This window comes from Pseudophryne corroboree, chromosome 6 (assembly GCF_028390025.1).
Source record: "Pseudophryne corroboree isolate aPseCor3 chromosome 6, aPseCor3.hap2, whole genome shotgun sequence".
In the NCBI taxonomy this organism is placed as follows: Eukaryota; Metazoa; Chordata; class Amphibia; order Anura; family Myobatrachidae; genus Pseudophryne; species Pseudophryne corroboree.
In genome coordinates, this window is record NC_086449.1 from 593,565,938 (window position 1) to 593,574,011 (window position 8,074).

General features: G+C 37.6%; 1 long non-coding RNA gene across 1 annotated transcript; it reads right to left on the reverse strand.

Annotated features, from left to right (window-relative positions):
- On the reverse strand, positions 1-548 carry LOC134935480 (uncharacterized). Its single transcript, XR_010180173.1, has 4 exons — positions 477-548; positions 314-382; positions 136-223; positions 1-48 (listed from the first exon to the last, which is right to left on the reverse strand). It is a non-coding gene; the product is annotated as an uncharacterized LOC134935480 (long non-coding RNA).
- Between the last annotated feature and the right edge of the window lie 7,526 nt (positions 549-8,074).

Consider the following 8,074-nt stretch of genomic DNA (forward strand, 5'->3'; position numbering starts at 1 on the left):
GTATCATTCATGAAAGATAAGGGCTTTTAATTGAGCAGAGTATTGTGCCTATGTTGAAAAAGAGACCAAGTTTAAATATAACCCAATTTTTTGTATATTCCCTTATTTTAAATATATTTATTTTAGTATACTTACTATAAGTTGTTTATAGATATAGAAAACTTGAGGAATGGAATTCCCAAATTATGACGACATTTCGTGGGGTTCCTTATTATAGGTCACCCTACATAAAAATATATATATGCATTTTTAGGGTTTAAATTTAACTTTTCCAATACTATATTTTTCTATATAGAAATTTTACAATACTTACTAGTAAAATGTACTCTTCTCTCAAATGTAGAAATATTATTTATTTATCTTGCTTCATTGGATTAAAATTCTTAACAAAAACAGGATAATATTTTATTTTTTCTAACCTCAATTGATTAAGACTGAAAAAAGTTTTTATACAAAGAAATAAAATAAATAAATACCCGCAAATAAAGCTGTAAATCACAAAAGGATCCTCTTATGGACTGGATATAAACAGTTCCCTTTTGTTTTCCTATTAAGAATAAATATAGTGCTTATTATCTAATTTTTGCCCAAACTGAAATCAAGTAAAACCAGAAAGTGGCCATAATTGCTTACCCACAGTAGTCTTATAGGTCTGCACCCATAGGGATCCAATAATGGAATGAAAACTGAGCTCACAGTCTCCCTATTTAAGCTTCTCAGCCTATTGCATCACTTCCTATTTTAACTTGTTGATTACTTAATTGATGTGTTTTAGAAAAACATTTATTATATGCTTTAGATTGAAGAGAAAGAACCTTTATTTAATGAAATAACTTTATTTATAATTTTTTCATTAGAATAACTATGTTATCTATTAGAAAAACTACGTTATCCTATAAGAACCAAATTAACAATATAATTAAATCTAGATTGAAGTTCAATTAGCATCACAGATACTTCCTATATGTGTTCCATGCCTTCCTATGGTAGGTGTGACGTCATCATATATATTCAGTTACCTAACATGATACAGTTCTTGCAAAATAGTAGAGAACTGTTATTTAGAAGTAAGTACTAGTATACTGATTGGTTTATAAATTATGGAGTAATTCAGCGGACAACCACTATTATAATATGACGTATGTGATGTTATAAATTAGTAGAATCCAAATATTGTGTAAGAACGTATGTGATTAGTTTCTTATAACTCATAAAGTTATTATTGTCATATATATAAAATATCAAGTGGTCCAAACATTGATATTACGATCACAATCCGATATGCATATTCCTCTTTTTATCAATTTTCCTTGTTATTTATACACATTTTTTATATTTTCTTGTTTACACCCTGAAGAACACCCCTGAAGAACTCACTATATGATGAAACGCGTTGGGTGAAAGCTCTTTTATTTCATTTCATTTTATTATATCTTATATGAATAATGCTGAAATATTCAATTGTATGTTCATTGTAAATGAAATGTTCATCATTGATTTAATTTAATGTGAATGTGAATTTAAATTATATTCTTATAATAAAAAGACACATGTGTTTTAAATATAGGTGTTTGCATGTGTAAGGTCATCCTCTCTTTATGAATCATCTGTTAAACTCAATCTAACTATATTAGTCTACAAAATAAGTGCGCTCCACAGAGATATCTTTTTTATCTTTATTTATTGATCTCTATCGACAAGGGATCCGCTCTGTGTAGAAGCTTGCCCTACTTGTTTATATTAGTACTAACTGACATAAAAACTAACTGACATATATATATATATATATAAAGAATAAAAAAACAAAAACAGCAGTAGTATTTATTAAGAGCGCACTAAGGGATTATACTAATATATATATATATAATGCTCGAAAAAATAAAGGGAACACTAAAATAACACATCCTAGATCTGAATTAATGAAATATTCTTATTAAATACTTTGTTCTTTACATAGTTGAATGTGCTGACAACAAAATCACACAAAAATTATCAATGGAAATCAAAATTATTAACCCATGGAGGTCTGGATTTGGAGTCACACTCAAAATTAAAGTGGAAAAATTACACTACAGGCTGATCCAACTTTGATGTAATGTCCTTAAAACAAGTCAAAATGAGGCTCAGTAGCGTGTGTGGCCTCCACGTGCCTGTATTACCTCCCTACAATGCCTGGGCATGCTCCTGATGAGGTGGCGGATGGTCTCCTGAGGGATCTCCTCCCAGACCTGGACTAAAGCATCCGCCAACTCCTGGACAGTCTGTTGGTGGATGGAGCGAGACATGATGTCCCAGATGTGCTCAATTGGATTCAGGTCTGGGGAACGGGCGGGCCAGTCCATAGCATCAATGCCTTCATCTTGCAGGAACTGCTTACACACTCCAGCCACATGAGGTTTAGCATTAGGAGGAAACCAGGGCCAACTGCACCAGCATATGGTCTCACAAGGGGTCTGAGGATCTCATCTTGGTACCTAATGGCAGTCAGGCTACCTCTGGCTACCTCTGGCGAGCACATGGAGGGCTGTGCAGCCCCCCCAAAGAAATGCTACCCCACACCATTACTGACCCACTGCCAAACCGGTCATGCTGGAGGATGTTGCAGGCAGCAGAACGTTCTCCTTGGCGTCTCCAGACTCTGTCACGTCTGTCACATGTGCTCAGTGAGAACCTGCTTTCATCTGTGAAGAGCACAGGGCGCCAGTGGCGAATTTGCCAATCTTGGTGTTCTCTGGTAAATGCCAAACATCGTGCACGGTGTTGGGCTGTAAGCACAACCCCCACCTGTGAGGAAAATATATATATCAAAATACAGCGCTGTGATAAGTGGCTTGTCCTAGCAGCTGTATGGATAAGGGGTAGTCAAACCCTTTTGAACTTCAAAGCAAAAAAAGAGAAAATTATACAGCGCTAATTGACACAGAGTAATATTCACAATATATATATGTAATGTTTGTGTGAAAAACTTATACATATAAAAACATGTCAATATTTAAAATAAAAAAATGTAGGCATAAAATCTATGTCTCACAATTAAATCCTTGGTGGACTTTGAGACCCTTTAGGTACTAGCACCAATTGGCATAGGCATGCAAAGCATATGGACAGTCATTAATAAGGACCAAATGAAGAGTGATTCATCCGAATGGATGTGATTACCAAGTCTGTGTTCCGATTTAAGAGGCTCCCATAGATGCAAGTTCGTATAGCAACAGCAACAAATGGTGGAGTCCTGGTTCACAGTAGGTAAATGTTCCGTGTTCCGATGTAAAGGATCTCCAAGAGTGAATGATAGGCGGTGGCAATGCCGACAGTGGAGTCCTGGTCCACGGAGGAGGTAAACTGCAGGGTCCTGACTGTAAACGATTGTGCAATAGTGGTGCTGGTCAACAAAGGTCCACCCAAGGTCTGAAACTGACGCGTTTCGCTGCACCAGGCAGCTTTATCAAAGGTGGTGTGGTATTGAGACTGGTACCCTTTTTTATAGGGGAAGTGATCTCATACGTGGAGACAGCTGATAATTAATGCAATAAACATTTTTCATAAAAAACTGTTGTAAAACAAAACAAAATCCTTAATATTCACAATAGGGAACTATCTAGTTAAGTATTAAATAGAAACGAAGCTGGAGACCAGAGCAAATCTCAATGTTTTTATTTGTGATTCCTACAGTATTTCTGATTATGTGATCCTTGGATAGGTCTCATGTAAGGGAAAGAACCAATAGGGAAGATCCAGTGGGCCATGTGAATAAAATCATGTGATCCTCTCATCAGGAAGTAGAACTTTGATGACCTGAGAGGTATTTCGTTCAGAGCTGTTGTGTGTGACGTCGGGACACGTGATCGGACAGGTTACCGGTCACTTGACTGCCGTCACATGTTAATGGTCACCAATTATAATGCTTAATAGTTAGGTGTAAAGAGTTTAGTGCGGTTGCTAGGCAACCCATATTCTTGTGTATAAACGCTGACATTCTATAACAGATGGTATGATTCCCCCCCCCCCCAGAACCGAAGGTCCGGGCCACCTCATAGGTGTTGTACAATTCCTATAATTAAATAAAAAAAGATGCAAAATATAAAATAATAATAAGATAAAACATGTCAATCAGCGGCATAGTGCTATTGGTTACCTTATATATAAGGCTTATATTGCGTAAAGAGTACTTAATATTGTAAATTAATAATATAATAAATAAAATAAAACAAGGGAAGAAAATAAATAATAACTATTTGTGAAAATAACTAGATCACATGACCGGGTGAAATCCCGGTCACGTGGCCGAGTCTGACCCATAGTGTTCTATAGGTAATGCTTATTGAATTCACAAAGAGAATAAACAGAAATCCACAATTGTGTGGCAAACAGAACTAGGTCAGGTGACCGGGTAAACTCATGATCATGTGGCCTACAGGAACATCAACATTTACCCAATACCAATGTTTGGTATAGTTGCTAGGTTACCAGAATCACTTGTGAGTAAGAGAAACCAAACACGAAAAAGTTGTAAAATTATTCAAACGGCAAACAGATGAATACGCTAGCACATAAAGTATATACTTTTGTGTTTCCTGTTTATTTATTATGATTATTCATTATTAACTTTATTTAATTCTTGTATATTTGTATATGACCCTTTATATGGACCCAGAATAAGCTATTGTCGTAAGACATGGAATTCATAGTGGGACAAACATTATTAATTGTAGTTCTTAACTGTCATTATATTAAAAGTGTTAAATATTTTACATTACTAGTCAATGCATAAATATTGTTTCTGGTTTCCAATGTTAATCCTTACTGACTCGATATAATGAGATAGTGTAGTGAAAAAATGATAATTAACCCTTATCCCAATCTAACAAAAACCAAGGCATATGAAAATTATAGATTGGCGAGAACAATTTATAATATGGTGTTAAGTTCCAAGGCTTCATTTAGGCCTTCAGGATGTAAGGAATTTTATTGAAAAGTCCAGTATATCTCTTGCTTACAGAGTCTTCCGAATCTATCTCCTCCTCTTTTAGTGAGAGGAATATGTTCAAGACCAATGATTCTCAAAGTTTCAGGATTCCCCTGGTGGTATTTGGTTAAGTGTCTTGGTATGCTGTGGTTAGTTGTCTTATTAAGGATGTTTCTTCTATGTTCGGTAAAGCGCTTGTTTAGCGATCTTGTAGTCCGACCTACGTATAATGCATTGCACCCGCAGATTAAGACATAAACTACCCAGCTTGTACCACATGTGATAAAGCTAGTAATGCTAATATCTCTATCTGTAATTGTTTTAGGTAGTTTTGTAGTTTTATTTAATGCGTGCTTATAAGTAATGCATTTGGTTTTTCCACATTTATAGAATCCGATTTGTTTTGGAAACCAAAAATTATTCTTAAGCAAGGGTTGTGTATTAAGAGGGGTTTTTTTTATAAGACTTGGAGCTAAATAGGAACCAAGAGATCGATTTTTCTTAAATATAAACCGTGGTTTAGGTGGCAGAAGATCTTTCAGAATTGTATCATATCTGAGTATATTGTAATTATTGTTGATTATTTGTTTGATTTCGTTAGAACAATTATTGAACGTGGAAATGAAAGACAGTTCATTCTGTAAGGATTTTTGTTTGGACTTTGGTTTGGTTTTAAGAAGCTGGTTTCTATCCATTCTGCATCCTGTGGATGTCGGGCCCTCATACCACCCTCATGGAGTCTGTTTCTGATCATTTGAGTAGACACGTGCACATTTGTGGCTTGCTGGAGGTCATTTTGCAGGGCTCTGGCACTGCTCCTCCTGTTCCTCCTTGCACAAAGGCGGAGGTAGCGGTCCTGCTGCTTGGTTGTTACCCTCCTACGGCCTCCTCCACGTCTCCTGATGTACTGGCCTGTCTCCTGGTAGCGCCTCCATGCTCTGGACACTACGCTGACAGACACAGCAAACCTTCTTGCCACAGCTCGCATTGATGTGCCATCCTGGATGAGCTGCACTACCTGAGCCACTTGTGTGGGCTGTAGGGAGGTCATAAAGGCACGTGGAGGCCACATACACTACTGAGCCTCATTTTGACTTGTTTTAAGGACATTACATCAAAGTTGGATCAGCCTGTAGTGTATTTTTCCACTTTAATTTTGAGTGTGACTCCAAATCCAGACCTCCATGGGATAATAAATTTGATTTCCATTGATAATTTTTGTGTGATTTTGTTGTCAGCACATTCAACTATGTAAAGAACAAAGTATTTAATAAGAATATTTCATTCATTCAGATCTAGGATGTGTTATTTTAGTGTACCCTTTATTTTTTTGAGCAGTGTATATATATATATATATATATATATATATATGAATGAGTCATCCCAACACTTTCTAATAGAGATGTGCGACGGGCACTTTTCGTGTTTCGTGTTTTGGTTTTGGTTCTAATTCCACTTTCGTGTTTTGTTTTTGACTTGGTTTTGCCAAAACCACCCTTTCTTGTTCTGGTTTTGGATCTGGATGATTTATGAAAAAAAACGTAAAAACAGCTAAAATCACAGAATTTGGGGGTAATTCTGCTCCTACGTTATTATTAACCTCAATAATATTCATTTCCACTCATTTCCAGTCTATTCTGAACACCTCACACCTCACAATATTGTTTTTAGGCCTAAAAGTTGCACCGAGGTGGCTGTATGATTAAGCTAAGCGACACAAGTGTGCAGCACAAACAACTGGCCCACCTAGGAGTGGCACTGCAGTTGCAGACAAGATGGCACTATTCAAAAACTAGTCCCCAAACAGCACATGATGCAAAGAAGAAAAAGAGGTGCAATGAGGTAGCTGGATGGCCAAGCTAAGTGACACAAGTGTGCGGCACAAACACCTGTCCCATCTAGGAGTGGCATAGCAGTTGCAGACAGGATGGCACTTAAAAAAACTACGCCCCAAACAGCACATCATGCAAAGAAGTAAAAGACGTGCAATGAGTTAGCTGTGTGACTAAGCTAAGTGACACAAGTGTGCGGCACAAACACCTGGCCCATTTAGGAGTGGCACTGCAGTTGCAGACAAGATGGCACTTAAAAAAACTAGGCCCCTAACAGCACATCATACAAAGAAGAAAAAGAGGTGCAATGAGGTAGCTGTATGACTAAGCTAAGCGACACAAGTGTGCGGCACAAACAACATGGAACTTTCTGGAATTTGCCCAGATGTAATACACGCACAATATTGGTGGCACAGGATAGCGTACCCCTAAACCACACACACACACACACACACACACACACACACATGGCAAAGCCTGTACATTTTAATTGTATAATAACCCTTTTATTTGGAGCTATTATAATAATACTACGTGATTCATCCCGCCCTACGGGCGCTCTTCACACTCATAAGCAGCAGCGTATACCACTGTGACTGCCTCGTCACTGGAATGACTGATGGAAAGGACACTACCACTGGTCTGATGCAGCACAACACAACAACACTGTAAGGGATTTGTGGTTGTTATTATTATTATAATACTGTAGCAGTGGACATATAGCAGCAGCGTTTATCGTCACTGGAATGACTGATGGACAGGACACTACCACTGGTCTGATGCAGCACAACACAACAACACTGTCAGGTACTTGTGGTTGCTGTTATAATTATAATACTGTAGCAGTGGACATATAGCAGCAGCGTATACCACTCTGGCTGCCTCATCACTGGAATGACTGATGAGACAGGACACTACCACTGGTCTGATGCAGCACAACACAACAGCACTGTAAGGGACTTGTGGTTGTTGTTATAATTAGTATAATACTGTAGAAGTGGACATATAGCAGCAGCGTATACCACTGTGACTGCCTCATCACTGGAATGACTGATGAGACAGGACACTACCAGTGGTCTGTTGCAGCACAACACAACAACACTGTAAGGGACTTGTGGTTGTTGTTATAATTATTATATGGCAGCAGTGGGCATATAGCAGCAGCGTATATCGTCACTGGACTAACTGATGAACAGGACACTTCCACTGGTCTGATGCAGCACAACACAACAACACTGTAAGGGACTTGTGTTTGTTGTTATAATTATTATACGGC